Raw genomic sequence first — 19,936 nt, 5'->3', positions numbered from 1 at the left:
TTAAAAACTTCTTGTAAACATATCATACTATTATCCTTCAATGTTCCCTTGTCTAGACAATTTATGCAATCTTCTCCATTTTTATTTTGTTGGACGCTTGTGTTGTTTCCTTTTGCTGTTAAAATTTACGTTGTAGTAAACATCTTACTGAATAACTTTTGTTCACATTTATGAATTGCTCCTTAAGATAAAGTCTTACGTGTACAATGAGTGCATCTGGAGTTAGTGCTTTTTTAAAAACTCTTGATATGGCCACCAAATTGTTTTTGGAGACACTGGGACTGAGAGCCCCCGCTGGTGGGCATTCTGTGTCCATGTGGCTGTGTCCTCACAGGCACAGAGTAGTATGTGTTGAAAAGCGTTTGTGCAAGTCCGATTTAATGTGCTTTGTTGTTCTTTTAACTTGCAGAGAATTCATTGTTGGGACCCGCTAGTCCTGGGTTCCACCTTCTCAGGGTTGGATGGAACTGCCTTCGAGCCAATGAGGAAACCAAGTCCCCACCCGACCGAGAGTCATTTGTGCCCCAGCAGCTCCCTCTGATGAGGAACTCCGGCACTTGGAGAAGAATTGCATCAGTGACCCAGAGTGTAGACGGGAGCTTCTCTGACCAGAATCCAAACCCGCTCCCTGATGGGAGGCCAAGGATTTCAGCTCTGGTGCTTGGTCGCCCAGAGTGGGGACGCCCGTTAGCATGTAGTCAGTGGGCACCCCGGAGACACCCCAGACTCGCCCATTCCAGCCTCTCGAGGTCAGGGTTCCTGTGGACACAGGCTCCGCTGCTGTGCACTGTGGCAGGTTCTCCTGAGCACCGTGTCCTCCTGGCGCCCCGTCTTCTGACACCTCATCAGTCCCTCTGGGTGCCAGGCCTTGCCAACTGCTTCACCCTGGAGGCCGGTCCCGGAGCCCATTTCACAGCTCATTCAAAAGGAAAATGAGGAGGACTTTTCCATTTCATCTGTTAAATGATTTAATTCACGAGGGACTTGGTCACCACGGATCCCAGCACGGCCCGGTTCCTGGGTCATTTTCAATTTACCACTCTGATGGAACCGCACAAACCCCACCGAGCTCTGCACTGGGCCCCAACAGAAGTCGCATGGCCGGGCCCTAGGGGACATCTGGTCAGGGGACTGAGGCTGGAAGGGGAGGGCAGCAGAGTGTGTCTGATCATTTCATGCAACTGATGTGTGAAGTGATATCCACAGTGATGGGATCCAATCTCCCCCGAGAAGACATGGCCCCATGGAAACACATCTGATAAACGTCTAATTAAATATTAAGAGGGAGCATTATTCCTGGAGCAGTTTAAGCCCCGGAGGACTTCAAGCTCCTGACCTTGTTCATGCCCATGTTTACAGGCAAGGACTTCAAGCTCCTGACCTTGTTCATGCCCATGTTTACAGGCAGTCATTGCCCCCTCCCCTTCCCACATCGTCCTGCTCCTTGTGGGGGTCGGTGAGGACAGCCTGGCCAGCCCTCAGGTCAAAACAGGTGACACAGGGCGTGAGCGGGAGAGCCAGGGGCTGGTCTGCTGGAGGGAGAGTCGAGGCAGGGGAACAGAAGCCACTACCTGAATCAACACGCCCAGGCCTGAGTGGTGCCCCCGCCCAGCCTGTCCCACGGTCCCCAAGGTCCCCATGGTGGTCTCCCGATGGGGGTCCCTCCTGAAGCTCTTGATGCTTTTGAGGGTGTCGAGGTCCTGTGGTTCCTTGGAGGTGCTCCGTCATCCGAGATGTACCAGGAAGGCTCCTCAGGGGACTGAAGACTCGGGAACCTGTCCTGGTAAAAGGTGGTGGTCGAGTCACTCGGGATCTGAGGTTGCAGGTTGGATTCTGAGGCCAGGACGAGAGGAACCGACCAGAAGGAAATGGGGGAGCAGAGCAGCGGGCCTCAGAGGAGCAGGAGCCAGGGCGTCCTTGGGGTCTGGGCAGCAGGAGGAGATGGGTAGACAGGTAGGAATCGGGGTGAATTGGATCCTCCAAGGAGGATGGACGGGCCCTTATCCCTAGGAGGAAACAGGCTCAGAGAGCCAGCGCCCACTCCAGGAGCTGGTCCCCAGCCAGATTCTACCCCCTACAACCCTGTCAGGGACCCATTGAGTAAAGCAGGTCAAAGCTGGTGGGACCTCAGGGGTCGTTTCCTCACAGCTCTCATCCCACAGGTGGCAGCAGCAGCCCCGAGGCCCGGGCGTGATGTGACCGGGCAGGTAGCAGGAGCAGAGTGGCACTAGAGCCCTGGTCACTCCAGGATGGCCCAGCCCCCTGAGTGCTACACCGCGGTCCTCCCAACACAGAGGAGGGGGTTCAGACACTGAACCAACAGTAAAAAAATCATGTTGTGTCCTAAAGGGGAAACAAGAAAAAGCAAGTAATTGCTATATTCCATCATTACTGGGTGCTTCAATGAACACAGATTCAAAAGAAGGAAATGTAACATTTTTATTGAAGTATAGAGAAGCCTGAGGGGGTGTGGGGAAGCTAATTGGGCCACCCTTCCGTCTTCATAGCTATTTTCACATCAGGCCACATCTAACCCCCCTGGGATGATGGTAAATGCTACTTGCAGGCCCTCAAAGAATTGGTAATTTCCATATTACTTTATAAATCCTCAAAGTGTATGTACACTTGGTTTCCTCTAGCCATTCGTCTCACAAATGTTTATTGAGCACCTACTGTGTGTTGGACCCCAAACAGGGGCTGGGGGTTGTTCAGCAGTGAGCAAGGCAGGCAAGGTCCCCCTCCAAACGGGGCTGATGTCCTCATGGGGGGTTCAGCGGGAATAAGCAAGTGCATAAAGGAGTGAACCAGAGAAAGTGAGGGAGTAACGAGCGCTGAGGAATGGAAACCACGCGCGTGATTGGGGGAGGGGGTGTCACGCTGGATCCCGAGGTGGGGAGTGGGCTCTCTGGGGAGCTGGATGTGAGCTGAGCCCCGGGCGATGGGGAGGAGCTGCCTGGGGAGGTGTGTGGGGGGAGGGCTCAGGCAGAGCGGAAACGTGAGCAAGACACCGCACAGCCTCTAAATCGGCAGCACGTGGCTCTGGGGGAGAAGCAGCTGCGCAGATGTCCCTGCTCTTCTGCCCGTGGCTCTGCCCCTGTGCACGGAGGGCGTCACCGTGACGGCCAGTTTGCTGCCAACTCGGGCCCCGGGCACGAGGCCGTCCCACTGGATAACTGTATTTCTTCATCTCTCCCTTCAGCAAATGGAGGGACGTGGATTCTAGAACTTCACCCCTTTAATCAACAAGTTCTTCCAAGTCTCAGGGGTTTGTCCTTCAGGTATGATTTTATTCATTCATTCATGCATTCACTCACTCATTCATTCATTCCACAGATGTTTATGAAGTGTCCGCTGCGTGTCTGACCCGTTCTGAGCACTGGGAACAAAGCCGGGAACAAAACGGGAAGATCCCTCCCTACAGGATCCGTACATCCTAACACACAGGGATGGACGCTGACGTCAGCTGGTAACAGGAAAGGTGCCCGTGCTGGTCGGTGCTTTGGCGAGAAGTAAAGCAGGGAGGTGGGCACTGAGTGTGGAGGCTGCGGTAGGGGTGTTATTTTAAACGTGGGGTGAGGGAGGCCCCCCGAGAAAGCGACAGAGAGGGAGCAGCGCTAAGACTACCTGGGGGAGGAGCTTTCGTGCAAAGGCCCTGGGGTGGGCATGGAGCTGGATCTCCAGGCTCAGCAAGGAGGTCAATATAACCAGATAGGAGAGAGGAAGGGGTCGAGGGGCAAGGAGATCATCAGAGCGGTGAGGAGGGGCCGAGTCAGAAAGGCCCCAAGGTCAGTGTAAGGACTTGGCTTCTATGCTGAGTCAGGTGGAAGCAGCAGAGGGTTTAGATCAGAGGAGTGACAGGATCTGGCTTTTTAATTTCTGCCCCCGTTGTCTCAGTAGAACTCACTTCCTGAACAAGACTTGGCTTTAGCTGTCCCAGAGCCCCAGGGCTGGGCTCCGGTGCGGCCGCTGACACACCCGCTCCAGGCCCCCGCGCGGCTGAGTGGCCCCGGGGCCCGCTCTGCCCGGGTCTCTCGTTTGTGGCATTTCTCACGTTCACCCCCTCCCGAGTCTGGCCCGTGTATGAGCCTCATTACACCTGGCACAGAGAACGAGGCTCAGCAAATGGCTCATGAAGCATCTTTTTAAAGGTTAATGGTCACTGGCGAGGGAAGAAAGGGCCACTGAGCATCTCCGCCTCTTTGATGATGTGGATTTTTCAGTTAAGTGAAAATGTGAGTCGCGGCTCCTTGCAGGTACCTGGTCTGATTACCAAGCAGCCAAGGAGGCCTCGGGGTGTCTTGGAGGCTGGAACCATCAGCCCGGGGTGAGCTACGAGCGCTTTACGTGAGCTGCTCCCAGGTGAGGGGTGGGGGGTCAGGCCACCCCCAGCCCCCCTGCCGGCTCCACCCAGGTGAGCCCTGTGTGTGTGGAGAGGCGGTTCTGGAGGATTCCACGCTCAGGCCGGTAAGCTCCGGGAGGGCAGGGATAAGGTCTTCTCGGATTCATGGCGCATGGCTCCTCCGGCCACTGGGAGGGGACAGGCGAGGCCAGAGGCTGGAGAGGGCGGTGGCCGTGAAGTTAGGAACCCCAAGGGCTCAGGGAGGAGGTGGAGGTGGCGCTGGGATGAGGTTGGGGCAGGTGTGGGGGCGGCAGGCTAGGGGCGGCCCGATCTCGTGACCGTCTCCCCTGTATCTTTGGGTTAGAAATACCTCATTGGGTGCAGAAGGCATTGATTAGGAAGGACTTGCCCCTTCCTACAACTGAGGCTCCTGTGACCATCTTGCTTTACAAAAAGTATTTCACAAATGGACGTGTGAATGAATAAATGAATGAATGAATGAGAATCAGCTGGTCTGATTCTCAGTAGATGTAGAAGCAAATTATGGCCACCTGGCCCAGGAGAATATTCAAGGGAACTGGCTCTTTCCTGAGGACAAGGGCAGGCTATTTCCTGTCTGGGCCTCAGTTTCTCTGTGGCTAAAATGAAAGGGTATCTAAATAATCTTAAAGGACATCTCAGGAGATAAGGAGAGACTAGGCTGTGTGTCTTGCAACATCCTAAAGGGAAAGTGGCGAAAATCCTATTACTCAGTGGTGGGAGGGGCGCCCACTGGGACTCTCACCTGGAGCAGGTGGGCCTTGGAATCCTTCCTCATTGGTTTCTTCCCTCACCTTAGCCTCCCGGCCCCTGCCTGCCCCTCCAACCCCACCTTTCTACCAAGTAGGTTAGCCTCAGTGAGCATGACAGGGACCTCAAATTACAGTGGCTTAAATAAGACAGTTTATTTCTTTTTTGCATGAAATCCAAGCCCGTAGGGTGATTCTTCTCTGGAGTTTTCAGGGTCCCAGGCTCCTTCTACCTTGCTGCTCTGTCACCCCTGGGGTGTGGCTTCTCCCACAAGGTGGATCACATCCCCGTGGCTGGCCAGCAGGGAAGGGCAGAGGGGACAGACGGACACAAGCCTTCCCTTTAAGGGTGGGGCCCAGCAGCTGAGCACACAGTTCTCTTTCCCATTGGCCACAGCCCAGTCACATGACCACCCCTGACTGCAAAGGGGGCTGAGAAGTGCAGCCTTCATTCTGCTTGGCTGTGTGCTCAGAAAAAAGGCTATTACTGGGAGGGGACAGTGGATGTTGGGAGACAGTATCCCATTTGGCTCACGTTGCTCCGACCTGGGGTGACCAACTGTCCTGCTCTGCTGAGGCATTTCTTTGGACACAGAACTTGCAGTGCTAGATCTGGGATAGTTATAGGAGGAGTTGTCCACGCTGGCTTCTTTTCTTTTCCCCAAACGGGCCCAGCACGTTCCTGCCTCAGGGCCTTTGCATGTGCTGTTACCTCTGTCTGGAACACACTTTCCACAACTCCTTCCATTCAGAAAGGATTACTGGGTGCCCACCTCATGTATGAGCCGCTGTTCTAAACACTACATGCCAGGCGCAGAGTGAAAATTCCAACCATGCTTTTAACATAACAAGGATAATTCTTTCTACTCCTCCCTGGTCACTTTTGTTTCCAAATCTCCGTGGCTTAGTAATTTTTATTATCCGCAGCTCTGAAAGGAACACCTCTTTCCCTAAGGCTCTGGCTGGGCTCTCACACGGTCTGATAAATCTTATATTAATAATAACCCGAAAGAAGAACATGTATTAAATTCTAAGATTATGATCTAGGAAACAAAGATTTTGAAGAGATGTGTAAGCCTAATAAAAGGAAATGTGGGGTGGAGAAAGTTTTCATTAAATAGAACCACACCTCTTGGGTGAGTTCATTGGTACAATCTTTCCGGAGGGCAGTTTGGCACTATATGTAGCAACTGCAACTGCAAATGCACAACTTCAGGCCCCAAAGTCCATTTACAGGAATTTATCCCAATGAAATAATAAGAAAAATATGCAAAGGTGGATCTCTAAGGATTTTTGTAAGAGGAAAAGTATAAAAGCCTAAGTGTCCGTTGGCTGGGAAGCACAGATTGTTATCCTCTGCCCTGACACCAATAGGCAGTTCAGATGAGGAAACGGAGGCAGAGAGAGTTTAAGCAACTTACCCAAGGTCACACAGCAGGAAGTGGCAGAGCTGGATTTGAACCAGAGAGGCGACTCCAGAGCCCATGCTCTTCCCCAGTCGGCTCTGCCACCTCCTAGGCCTCCAAAGGGAATGACAGTGTCTTCCCGGGAATAATATAGAGATTTCTCTGGGAGGTAGGAGGATGGCGCAGGACTCAGAAGCCTGAAGTGTGGGACCCAGAACACCCAGATCAGGTGGGAGGCCTGTGGTGGCCTAGAGTGCTGGCTGTTCCCAGGTGGCCAGGGTGGAACCAGCTCCGCCGCCCCCTTCCCGGGGTGAGGGCTGTGTTATTTGCTCTCCCCTAATCCTCCAAGCCTGCGGCCCAGCCCCAGGCCTCCAAACCCAAGACCACGCAGTTGAGACTGGAAGGAAAATCTGCCCTTGTAAGTGGAATCAGGTGAAATCTGGCTGCAAATTAGTCTATCAGAAACCAAAAGGCTGTGTCACAAGCATGGCCAGTGTGGCTGTCACTGTCAGCTGCATGGAAATGACAGAGATGAGAGGGACAGCGTCTGTCCAGAGGGGAGCTAGAGGAGGGAATGTCGTGGACGATGGAAGGAGGACAGGCCTGCCCCCAGCAGACACGTCGTCCGCAGCGAACTGGCCCGGGACAGGGAGATGCCCCCGCGGTGGGTAGCATGTGGTCTGAGGCCGGAACATCGGACACACAGGAGCGATTGGTGGTCTCCTGGGAGCTGGGGGGGCATCTTGGCCAGATGGTGGGGTCCTCAGAGGCTCAGCCCCTTTTTGGGGGGGGGGTGATGGCCCTCTGCCCTGTCCCTCTGAAGGTGGCCATAAGGGAGGGAAGCCAAAGAGCTCAGCATTGGACAGACTGGGAAGCGAGTCCCACTTCCCTCCAGGCCGGTGACTCTGAGCCTCAGTTTCTCCAGCTGTCGAGTGGGGCTAGTATCAACCTATATGGACTGCCTGTTGGTGTGAGGCCCTAGTTAAGCACCTTTAATTCCTAGGGGCGGGGACTTTATTATCCTCATTTACAGCTGAGAAAACAGAGGCACAGAGAGGTTAAGTCACTTACCTGGGGTCACACAGATGCTGTCTGTGGTTAGGACTCCAGACTAGCGGGGATCAAGTGGAGCCCTCGGCACCGTGCTGGTGGCCTGGCAGGTGCTCGGGAACGTCAGGTGCTGTTTGTGACCCTCATCACTGCTGCTGCCACCAAGAGGACCAGGAGTGAGACCACCATATCTGCCCTGAGGGCCATCGTGAGCGGGAAGCGAGGTGACGCACGTAGGACCCAGTGCACTGGCTGCGGCCAAGTCAGCTGACGGCGACCCCGTGGCAGCAGCAGGAGCAGCTCTTGCTGAGGGTGTTACAGCGGCTTCTGCCTGTTCTCCGGGCTGAGGGCCTGCCTGCCAGCTCCTCTGAGCCTGGTCCCGAGTGCGGGTCCGGGGGGGGCGGGGTCTGGGGTTCTTGGGAAGGGGCGGGCGGGCCCAGCTCAGGCCTCCCTCGGGGGCCTGTCCCTCACAGCCATGCCGGGGGGCTGCTCCTGGTGGGCTCGGGAGGATGCCGGGCTGAGCGGCCACAGGCCAAGTTCCTGCCGTCTGGTCTGTGCCCCCAACCCCAGCCCCCCGGCCTTGCAGGCTGCTGGGCAAACACTGGAGGGGGTGACTTCTCAGGCTCTAGTGGGCACGGCCCTCCTCCTGCCCCCACTCCCCCAGCCTCACTGTGGGACAAACGGCATCTGGTCCAACACACCCACCACCGGATGTTTCCTGGTACAGAGTTTATCAAATCGCAGGTTGTGATGCATGAGTGGGTCTTGAAATCAATTTAGAGGGTGGAGCCCTGCGCTTAAACTCTGCAATAGACCAGAATAGAATAGATGAGGAAATATCAGAGCGCGTGGCGTGCAGTGAAGGGGGGTTTGGGGAAACTTCTGCTTTGTTTTCACATAAATAGGTGTGTGTGTGTGTGTGTGTGTGTGTGTGTGTAACACCGTGTGACGTGTTTCCTACTGCGGTTACGTTAAAAAATGATTGACAGACTGTCTCATGGCCTTCGTGTCACACAAAGTGTGACACTCGTGTGACTAAGTGTGACAGTCACGCTGGGGCCCAGCAGGTCTGGGCTCTGTTGATTTCGGGGAGGAGACTGTAAAGCCTGGAAAATGAAGGTGGGAGAGAATGGGTCACGGGAGATGGCACCAGGGCCGGTGCAGCAATGAGTCCCCGGGCCGCTCCCCCTTTCCCTCTCTGGCTAAGCCGCTCTGCCCCGTTGTCACTTCTCTGCAGCCTGTGTCCCCGCTTTCTGCTCTTCCCAGCGCCCATCAGGTCAGATGTTACCACGGTGACTTCCGGCTCTTGTTTCTCTTCTGTGAGCCTCCCTGGAGCGCCGGCTCCCCCAGGACGGGAGCCCGTTCCCCGATGCACCCCAGCTCGAGCCCAGCGCGGGGCACGGTAGGGACTCACGTGTTGGGAGGATGTCTGGGGTCGGGGGAGGTCTGCCGCGCAGGGGTGAGCCCCAGAGAGCAGCACGGCAGGGGGAGGGGCTCCTCTTTCCGAAAGTCCCCGAGTCCCCTGGCCCCGCCCACCACGTGCCCCCTGCCTGGCTTCCTGCTGCCGCCCCTGCGTCGCCCCTGAGGGTCCCAGCTGCCAGGCTGGGCTGTGTGGGAGGCCCAGAGACCAGAGGGGCTGGAAGTGAACGCCCTGGGGGGCCCAGGCCTGATGGAGTTGGGGCCACGCCCAGGTCTCTTGGCTGCGGTGCCTGTTTGTGCTGCGGGCTCCCCGGCGGGACTGGCCTCTTGTTTCCCACGGACGGAACTTGCTGGAGGTGGGCGCACGCCCCTTCCCAACAACCTCAGGCCCATCTTCTGACTGCGCTCTGGGGCGGGACTCCACGGGCTGCAGACAACCCCTTGGCTGGTTCCCAGAGGAACAGGCAGAATGCTCGTGGCCTCCTTCCCTGTCTGGTCTCCCTGCCCCTCACCCCGGACCGGTGTCGTTTGTGATCACCCCCCAGAGGAAATCCTTGGACTTGAAGCCTTGCCTCAGGGTCGGCTTCTGGAGAAACCAAAACAGAGACAGAGGATGGAGGGCTTTCTTCTGGTCTGTGTTTACATTCTGTGCATGCGATGCGTGTATGTATGTATGTAGGTATTTTCCCTGAGTTGGGGTGGATTTGCAAGACCGAAAAATGGGTACAAACCGGTGTCGAGGGTTTTATATGGCAGGCAGCAAGGATGTGGTTCTCCTCCCATCATCCATAATGGGGCGGGGGAGGGGGATTGCAGGACAAAGAAGGCAGCCGAGAGAGAAAATGAGAGAGGGCAGGGGGGAGGCAAGGAGGGTGAATGGAGGGGGAAGAGGAAGGAGAAAAGGGGGGATGGGTGCACGTGAGAGAGAGAAGGGAGCGAGGGGGGTCTTGATGGGGCCAGAGGAGCGGCTTCCTCAGTGCTGAGTCAGCAGCCGCCCTGACTCAGAAACTCGACTTGTCCATCCAGTGACCCCTCAGGCCTCACGGTCTCTGTTAGAACATGAAAGGTGTCCAGCAGATCCTCAGGGCCATTCAGTTTTCATCCCATATATGTGGGGCTGTGCGTGCGAACTTACACACATGCACCCACACTCACACATACGTGCCCTGTCTCACCCCTACACACTCGCCGCTCAGACACAGCCAGTCAGTGTCATTAAAATGCCAGGCCATGCCTCTGCCTCCTCGCAGAGCCCACGTGACCCTGCTGATCAGAGGAGGCCACGAGTCCGGAGGGTGAGCCCTGGCATCGGTCCACTGCTCTCCATGGCAACCTGGCTGATACCTGTTTGTAAGTTTAAAAGCTCCAGGACTACAGGAGCTCTCACGTTACTTCACGCAGATCAGCTGTTCACTATTCAGTGCTCTCGCTGTTAGGCGAGGCAGCGGGGCACAAAATTGGCATCTGCTCTGTGTGTGTGTGTGGGAGTGAGTCTGGCGCACAGTTGAGATGAGGGGCTGGGGGCAAAATAGCATTAAAAATACAGCCAGTAGTAATTGGATTATAGTTGTTGGTTGCTTTCAAAGTACTTAACACAGTGTATTAATCCCAAAGATAAATTACATCCAGTGAATTCTGAAGTGTCTCACTGATAGAACATGGGCTGTAAGAAGAAAGAACACCCTTGCAAACCTGATCAAATCTCCCATGCGGTCCTGACGTCGCTGGTGGACGGAGGGACTAACATCCAGGTAGGAGATGTGGGAGAAAATAGGAACATGCCCGTCAGACGGGTCGGCAGTGACGGTGGGGTCAGGACAACGGAAGACCCAGGACCCACGTGGCGGGACTCCAGGCTCTGTGTCCCCCGCCCTCTGGGTGTGGGACGAGGTGGGAGGTGGGGCTGGGGGGAAGCGGTGGAGATGGAGAAAGCTGGAGAGAAACGGCCACAGCTGGTTCCTCCGTCTGCAGCAGGTCTCAAAGCCAGTGTCCCCACGGGCCTGGCAGGTAACAAAAGGAGTGAAGAGGGCTGGACCAGCCGCCAGCCAGCACTTCCTGAGGGATTCCCACCTGCCAGACACGTTCCAAGCAGGTTCTGGATGCCCCCCAGCCCTGTGGTGTGGTTTTGTTACCGTTTCCCTGTAGAAGGGGAAAGACCCAGGGAGGGACCCAGCAAGTGGCCTGTGGACAATGCAGCACAGCAGTTGGGGTGGCAGATCCTGGGTCTCCATGTGGGGACAATAGGGGGAGGGGTGGAGTTGGTGGAAACTGTGGAGCACGAGCCTGTCTAAAGGGGCTGGTGCCCTGGCCTCGGTGCCACACAAGCTACCAGGAGAGGATTTGGGCGCCGAGTGGCACCGTGTCCTGACACCTTAAGAGAATCAAAGTATCAGATGCTCAAGTGAAATCTCAGGTTTTTCATGTGTTGACATCGGATTCACATTTTTCCAAAAACACCAGGAGGGACAAACTCGACACATCTGCTGGCTGGTTTGGGTCCACAGTGTGACCTCTGAGTCACTGAGAGAAAATCGTTCTGGAAAGTCGTGAGCATCAAGGTGTGTGTGGCGCTGGGCTGGCTGGTGTGAGGAGGGCTTTTCCCCCAAGACTCTGTCATGTTCGGGGGCACCGCCCACCGAGCTGACGCTGCTGGGAGGGGCGCCTGCTTCGCTCCCCCCGGGTGGCCGAGGAGGGCTCTCTGCAGGGCAGGGGTGGTGGGGCCGGGGCTACAGGGACCGGACCGGACAGGCCCTGTCCTGACGCAGCTAACAGTCCCGGAGTGGACAGTGGCCTCCACTTCCCCGGGGTTGCCCGGGCGGCTGGAGGGTCGGGCAGTGCTGGGCCTGGATTTCCACGTGGCTTCCACACTGGAGACGGGCTCATCCTGTGGGCCATGCCCCTCCCCCAGCCTCTGTGGGAGTCCCCTGACCCCCAGGCCTGTGGGCATTTGCATCTGTAGCCCCGCCCCCATGCAAACCCCCTCTCTCCCCCGCAGGCCAGGGCAGGGTCAGGTTTAGGACACTGTCCTCCTGCCCCTACGTGGGCAGAGCGACCCCCCCCCCCCCAGCCTGGATGGAGGCCCCATAACAACCGTCCCCCTCACAATGGCCATCTCTCCTGAAAGGGTCACTTTAAGAATGCCAGGTGGCAGGTGCCAGATTTTGGCATCTGAGGAGCTCCCATAAGCTCCCAGGACCAAAGCAATCCCCTTTTGTCAGCACTGATGGGGAACAACTGGCCGCTGTCCTTTAATTAGGAGGGGACATGCTCAGCTATGGCCTCCTGCAGGGCTGCATAAACGTCCATTAAATCAGCCTGTGCGCTCTGTCGCTCCCCGCAGACCGTGAGGGCCCACTGAGGCCAAGGGGGAGCCCCCAGCCCCAATCTGGCTCTGGAGTCCAAACAGCGGCCAAGAGAAAACGCCAGTCAGCCCAGATTCCTGGCAGCTGATCAATTGGGCAAATTATTTCGTGCAAATTAACTCTTAAGACTGAAATCCGGGCAGGACTCTGCAAGTTCACGGGCACCTATTATCTGCTGGTTTCAGGCGCCTGGGTGCACCTGAGGGCAGGGTGCTCGTCTGCGGGAGGGAGATGTTCTGGAAACTGTGGCCGCTGGGATCGGCCAGGCGCCTCCTCTTCTGCTTCTCATCCCCTGATGGAAGACGGTTCTGGCCGGGGGATGCGGCTCCAAGGCCTCCTCCTGCGTCTCCAGGAGCCCCGGGGTCAGGCGTGACGGGAGTGACTCAAGCACCATTTCCCATGGTCAGAAGGGGCCACAGGTGGTGTCCTGGCCCCTCCCCATCCCAAGGGGCGCCCGTCTGAGGCCGAGCATGGGCACAAAGTGGGGTCAGGTGTGCAGGACACGACTGAGGGAGGTGAGACAACAGGGGGCGGAGCACTCTGCCCTGACCCTGCTTACACTCGCTGTGTCTCCCTGTCTGAAGACCCGGTGACATCCCACCCCCGTACATGTGTAATCTGCAGTTTCAGGAAGCCCCTAGGGGTGGGTGGGGGGGCGGCAGAGTGCAGGTTAAACAGGGAGAATAAGGGAGGGGCAAGCACAGGCGTAATTAATTTTTCTTGAAGAGTTGCTGGGATGCTGTTAACTTCCTTGTCTATATAAAAATGTAGGCACAGGTTCTAGGAAAACAGATGTTCTGGTGCCAACTGTGCTTGTCTTTCATGTACACCCTTTGCATGTCGGATTGGACATCCCGGTCTATTAACATTGCTTTTTTGGAATCCCACGCAACATGCTGGACTTTTCCACCCTAACAGTAACGGTGGACAACACATACTTAGGGTCAGGCACTGTGCTAAGTGTGTTAACCCATCTCATCCTGACAGCAGCCCCGTGAGGTGGGTGCTATTATTATCTCCATTCTATAGATAAGGAAACAGGCACAGAGAGCTTTCACCCAGCTAGTAAGTGGCAGAGGTGCGATTTGAACCCAGGTAGCCTGGCACCAGTGTCTATGGTCTTAATCATTCATTACAGAGGCTCCTAATGACCCCTAGGCTGCAAGTGCAGGGACTTTTGTGCGGGGGCAGGTGGAGCCTGTTTCTCTAAGGGTCCTGCAGGGCCCGCTGGGAAGGGCGGGTTGGCCGTGACTGTCTCTGCCGGGAGCCCCATCCCTGACCCCTCCCACGATCTGCTTCTTCTCCTCCTTCAGGACTCAGGTCCCATGTCCCCTCCTCATTCCCTGAGTCCCTATTCAGGTCCGCCCCCGCCCGCCACTCCATCCCTTCAGCCTGGTTAAAGTTCTTCCCAGTACACGTCTCACTCTCTGGAATTGTCTGCAGGGCTGCCTTGATTTCTTGCTCATTGTGTGTCTCCCGTCCCGAGGGCAAGGTCTGGGCTGCATCCCCAGGGCCTGGAACTGTGCCCGGCACAGAGCATGGGCTCCCCAGCGCCCGTGGGCTGGATGACGTGCGCGCGGAGAAGTCCCCAAGGTCACCCCAACCTGCTCACTCGACAGAGGGCGCGTGCCCTGCCCCCCCGGCTGCACTGCCACGTGGACACACGTCCTGGGCACACATGACACAGGTCATCATGGACCCTCCAGCAAGAACGAAGCCGTCTGTGCCCAAGACTCAGCTCAGCCCCCAGATCCCACTTCATGTGTATGCTCCAAACCTAAAACCACGGCCCTGCGCCCCTCAGAGGGACACTGAGCGGGGAGGTGGCGCGTGGACAGGACCCCTCCACACACACCTGTACTGGGGGGGATGGAACATAAACGGGGGAGGGGCATGGCTCACCATCCCCAGCCAGGACGGTGTTCACCCCATTTCGCGTGGCTTTTCTCCTCTGGAAAAAGTCCTGACATTTTTTTTTTTTTTTTGGCTCTTTTAGTCTGAGGAGAGATGATGAGCCAGGGGCTGTGGTGGAATAAAAACCTGGGAGATTTGCTCCCTCGTCACATCCTGAGCTCAAACCAGGTGGCGTCCTTAGGGGCTGACAGTCGGTGGCGTTGAACAAAAGTGTCACGGTCACAGGAGGAAGCTTTTCTCCCAGGAGGGGACTGTGGGGAGTTTGTGCCCATGAAGTCTTGGCTGGGGGACCTTCCTAAAGCCTACTTGAGTCCTCTCTATCAGCCCGTGGCTTTAATTGCAGAGGCACCTGGAGACAGATGGGCGTGCAGGTCCCAGGCCTGGGGCTCTGGCCTCTTAGCGGCGTGACCTCTGGAGAGTGTCTTGGATGAAGTCTCCTTTTTCTTCATCTTTGCAAGTGGAAAAAAGGTCCTGTCCTGACTGCTTCCAGGTGTGTTGGGGAATTATTCAAACTGATGGACACCAGGACTCTTTGCAGCGTGTGTAGCTGCTCTACACGTGCAAATTATTCCAGAACCCTAACGTTTCTAGTGCATGACGTGTCTTCATGCCTGTTTGTAGTCCATACTGCAAAGGCAGTTTCCTCTGTCGCCAAGGCTGCTACATTACTATTTACCAAACTCTGCACTTTTTTCCGATTTCACTCGTTTTCCCTAATGTCCTTTTTCTGTTCTACAATCCCATTCAGGACACCAAATTACATACACGATGCGGTTCAAACTTTTTTGAACGTGACCGAACATTAGAAATACATTTTATATCACAAGACAATGTACACCTTTACGTAATCCGAAACAGAATATTCAGAACACGCTACTTATTTTTGCCAACTGGAGTATACTCTGGTATTTTCTATTCTATTCTGTTCCATTCCATTCCACTGTATTCCAATTCATCCCATCCCATCTCATTCTATTCCAACATAAAAATACTCTTCAAGATGTGATCAACTGAACAACTCACAAATGGATCCGTTAGTACCTGCAGTTTAAAAACTCATCTTGCCTAAGGAGGCTCTCTCATTGATTTTGCACAAGTCATAATTCTGTTTATCTTCTGGGCCCACTGTGAGCTCCTTGCACTATGGGATGGTGTCTTTCTTCTTCCTCGGGCCCTGACACTGCACACTGTTCCTACTTCAGTGTTTCATAAATGCCCACTGCCTGGATGGCTTGATGCCTGAGTCCCATTTTCTGTTCTCACATTTTGACATAACTGCCTATTTTTCCAGGGTTAAATGCTCAGTAAGTGGCATCCACTTTCTTTGGAGATGTGGCCGTCAGTAATGGAATATTTGCAGGTACCCAAGCTCGGAACTAACCGGTTTGCCACGCTTGTCAAATGGTGCCATGGGGGTAGGGCAGCTCCCCCCCCCCTTGTCTTTCCCCAGGGTTCTAAGACATTTTAAGGGTTAGATTTGCATGCAAACCCAGTGATTGGAAATGAGTGGGGTGTTTTCAGTTGTTACAATGTTTGGGGTAAAGATCAAAGTCCTTCAATGCCTGGGACAGTCCCTTACAATGTATCACCATGTACAAAGTGCTAATAATGTCCCCACTGAGACACTCTGACCAAGACCAACTGAGATTTGAAATAGAAAGGGTGATGGAGTGTCTGTTTCATCCCCTGTTAACTTTCCAGTTTTTCCAAATAATCAGTCAACAAGCCTCACACTTGGGGAGGCTAGTCCGGAGACAGCTGGGGGGCACCTTGTAGAGAAGAGCCTGGCCCTGGCCAGCCAGGTTAGGCTGCAGGAGCTGCAAGTCCCGACAGAGCCAAGCTCCCAGGCCCTCGGGGGGTGGAATGCGCTGGGGGCTCTAATTACCGTGGGGAGAGGGAGCCTCGCTCCCTTTGGGTAAATCTGCTGCAGTCACACCCCGTACGCCTTCCTAATCGCCACCCAGCCACAAGGGGTACATCCTGCCCTCCCTGCACACACGTGTCGGGACTCTGGGCTGTCTGGGAGCATTTCCCTGGGAACGGGGTAATGAAAAACTGTCACGCTGCTGCCCCTTTGAGAGCTGGTCCTTTCTGCTCCTCCCCAGGTATCCTCACTCAATCAAGCATCACGTGCCCAGGAGCTCAGGCCGGCACCCTTGGTCTCCCTCATCCCCTCTTTCCTTGGAGATGCCTCCGGAAGGTACATCACACGGGTCCACTTTGCTCCATTTCCCTGCCTCTCCCCAGCACCAGCCACGCTTGCATCTTGACTGCCTCCCTGGCTTCCCCCCTTCTACCCGTGGCCTTTCTCAGCAGCCAGAGGGATGTTGGAAGAGAGTAAATCACACCCTGGTTCTCCGCTGCAAATCCCTTCCATGGCTCCCCTGACATGTACGTTGAAATTCTTCACTCTGGTCGCCCCCTGCCTCTCTAAGCTTCCTCCACGCGGTCCACACAGGCCTTGCTCTTTCCTGCACACTCAGGCCCTCACTTGTGGCTTTTGCTGCATTGTCCCCCCACGCCCTGATGCTCCTTCCCTGGTTCTTGGCACTTCTAGCTCCTACTCATCTTTCGGGTCTCAGCTGAAAAGACACCTCCTCCATGAGGCCTTCTACGACTACCTCGTCTGCAGAGGTCTCCTCTTTACTGTGCATCACACCACCGCATTTTATCCTCTTAATAGTGTTACCAAACCAGGTTCATCTGCACGACGCCCAGCAAGTCAAAGTGCTGAGACGCCGGGATTGGCAGCAAAGACAGGGTTTACTCATAAGGCAGCCAAGCAAAAAAACTATAAACACAGGGCTCAAGGCCACCTCCCCCAAAGCACTGGGCTCACGGTACTTATGGGATAACGAAGCTGGGCGGTCCTAGGCGTGGGGGCGTGGGAGCGTGGGGAGCGTGGGGAGCGTGGGGGGCGTGGGGGGCGTGGGGGGCGTGGGGACTGGAAATAAGAAAAAGGTGTGTTCATCGTAGTTCTGCGCAGGCGTAACTGAACTATAGAGCTCTTCATGGGACACGTGTTCAAAAATGAGGCATTTAGCACGATCTGAGGGTGGAGTTTTCAGCCCTCTGAAGTCAAAAGGTCACGAGCAGACACTCACGCATGCCCAGTTGGAGGGTGGGTGGTCCTATGCAGTCTTAACTAGTTTAGCTGGAACTAGACACAGCTGACTCCAAGTCCCTGGAAAACAAAGAACTCAGGCAAACATCTTATTGTTTAGGCTATGCGCTGCTTGGAGGACATGCCAGTCTTTTGTAGCAACAGTTAAAATGACCTTGATTAGTGAAGGCAGGTTACAGGTGTAATAGATTGAAGTGATTACCCACGGTTTCCATAGTACGATGATTACCTGTCATTGTTGTATCTGTCACCCCAATAAAATGTCAGCTTCATGAGGGAAGGGACCACGCCTGCCTCATTCACAATTGCAGCCTGAACAGGGTTCAGTCACTATTTGGTGAATGGATAGTAATAATAATCACAAATATATCCAGGATGCATATTATATGCCACCACTGTTGTTAAGCCTTTTAGGTACCAAACTCATTTAATTCACGTGGACTCCAGGAGAGAGGCTACTGTCACGATCTCCAGTTTAGACAATGAACATGGAGTCACTGAGAAGTAAACTGACTTGCCGGAGGGGTCACCCCACTGGTCCGTGGCGGGCCAGGACTTGAACTTCGTGCAGACCGAATTGAGACTCTTGGTGCTGCAGCCTCGCCGCGCCAAGGGGATGGACTGAAAACTGGCAGTCGGAGCTGTGATTCGAGAAGGAACATGTTCAAGTAGTGGAGAGAGATAAATCTGTAAATGACACGCGTGTCAGCTGGTAATACACACCGTGGGGAAAATAAAGCAGGAGGGGGATGGGGGGCTTCAGTTTTGTGGGAGGGTGTGTTAGTTTCTAGGCTTGCTGTAACAAATTACCGCAAATGTGGAGGATTAACACAGATTTATACTCTGACAGCTCCGGAGGCCAGAAGCCTGCAGTCAGTCTCACTGGGCTAACGCCCAGGTGTCAGCAGGGCTGGTTGCTTCCAGAGGCTCCAGGGGAGAATCCACTGAGATTCCCACACTAGAATGTGTGGGACCCAGGCAATATGTATATGTATTTATACATAATTTTTGTTTGTTTCATTTTGATTTTTTGAAGGGTCTTTGTCTACATAAACAATTTGTTCAAAAAATGTATTTTAGGGACTTCCCTGGTGGTGCAGTGGTTAAGAATCCGCCTGCCAATGCAGGGGACACTGGTTCCATCCCTGATCTGGGAAGATCCCACCTGCCGCGGAGCAACTAAGCCCTGTGCCACAACTACTGAGCCTGTGCTCTAGAGCCCGCGAGCCACAACTACTGAGCCCGTGTGCTGCAACTACTGAAGCCCACGCGCCTACAGCCCATGCTCCACAACAAGAGAAGCCACTGCAGTGAGAAACCTGTGCACTGCAACAAAGACCCAACACAGCCAAAAAAAAAAAAAAAATGTATTTCATAGACCCACAGACGTAAAAAACAAACCTATGGTTACCAAAGGGGAAGGGGGGAGGGATAAATCAGGAGTTTGGCATTAATATATACACACTATATATAAAATAGATAACCAACAAGGACCTACAGTATAGCACAGGGAACTATACTCAATATTTTGTAATAACCTATAAGGGAAGAGAATCTGAAAAAGAAAAAAATATGCATATAACTGAATCACTGTGCTATACACCTGAAGCTAATACAACATCGTAAGTCAACTCTACTTCAATTAAAAAACAAGTATTTCAAAATTCCTGGGCCCATGCCAGGTGCAGTGATTTATCCTTAAAGGTACAGAATAATGGGTAGAGAAGAGATGTTTACATATTTTTTTTGTCCAACCAGAGCATGTGAAGTTTTTTCATAGAGTGTAGATACCATCTCTGCCTGGTCAGGTCCATATTATATAAGAAAAATGGAGCCAACCAAATGCAAAGCAGCACACCCCCACGTGAATACTATCAACATAATTGTCCACTTAACGGATCCGTTCACTCACTGTAACAAGTACTGATGGAGCACCTTTATAGCCAAGCTGTTGCGCTTGTTATTGAGATACAGCCATGACTGAGATGGATTCATGACTGAATCCATCTGTTCTCATGAAGTTCCAGTCGATGTGCATAGACATTATACAGGTAAACAAATAAAGACACAGATAATTTCAGATTGTAAAAAAATGCAGTAATATAAACAGATTGGGGATGGGATGAAGAGTATCTTGGGATGGGGTTACTGCTACTTTTTAGGGGGTCTGGGAGGGCCTCTCTGAGGAGGTGACATGTGGGCTGAGTCCTGAAGGATGAGAAGGAGCCACCATAGGAGGTCTGAGGGAACAGTGTGCCAGGCAGAGGGAACAGCAAGTATAAAGGCCCACAGGAGGGAACAGGCCTGGAGAATCGAGGGACCAGAAGTGAGGCCAGTGTGTATAAGGCATAAGGAGTAGGGAGAGTGGTGGGCGATGGGGACATGGATAGACTTTACAAAGTGAAAGAGAAGGTAATAGAGTTGTTGTTATTACTGAAATGACAGTGGTGGGTTTTCTTTGTTTTTTGTTTGTTCGTTTTAAGTCTCCATCCCCTTTCAGTCTAGCTGAGGGGTTTCCCATGATTCCAACTCAC

General features: G+C 54.1%; 1 long non-coding RNA gene across 17 annotated transcripts; it reads left to right on the top strand.

Annotated features, from left to right (window-relative positions):
- The first annotated feature begins 1,110 nt into the window (after positions 1 to 1,110).
- Positions 1,111 to 17,161, top strand: LOC309613798. 17 transcript variants are annotated; one of them, XR_014235880.1, is made up of 8 exons: positions 1,111 to 1,953; positions 3,334 to 3,522; positions 4,254 to 4,464; positions 8,821 to 8,985; positions 9,548 to 10,352; positions 10,617 to 10,753; positions 11,463 to 11,560; positions 12,550 to 15,173. It is a non-coding gene; the product is annotated as an uncharacterized lncRNA (long non-coding RNA). The 17 variants fall into 17 exon arrangements; XR_014235879.1 differs by lacking the exon at positions 1,111 to 1,953 and adding an exon at positions 15,279 to 17,161 and having other exon boundaries at positions 1,962 to 3,522; positions 12,550 to 14,768; XR_014235885.1 differs by lacking the exon at positions 1,111 to 1,953 and having other exon boundaries at positions 1,962 to 3,522; positions 9,548 to 9,677; positions 10,253 to 10,352.
- The last annotated feature ends 2,775 nt before the right edge of the window (positions 17,162 to 19,936 follow it).

The sequence above is a fragment of the Balaenoptera borealis genome (genome assembly GCF_965194805.1).
Source record: "Balaenoptera borealis genome assembly, chromosome: 16".
Taxonomy (NCBI): Eukaryota; Metazoa; Chordata; class Mammalia; order Artiodactyla; family Balaenopteridae; genus Balaenoptera; species Balaenoptera borealis.
This window is presented reverse-complemented; position numbering and strand designations above follow the sequence as displayed.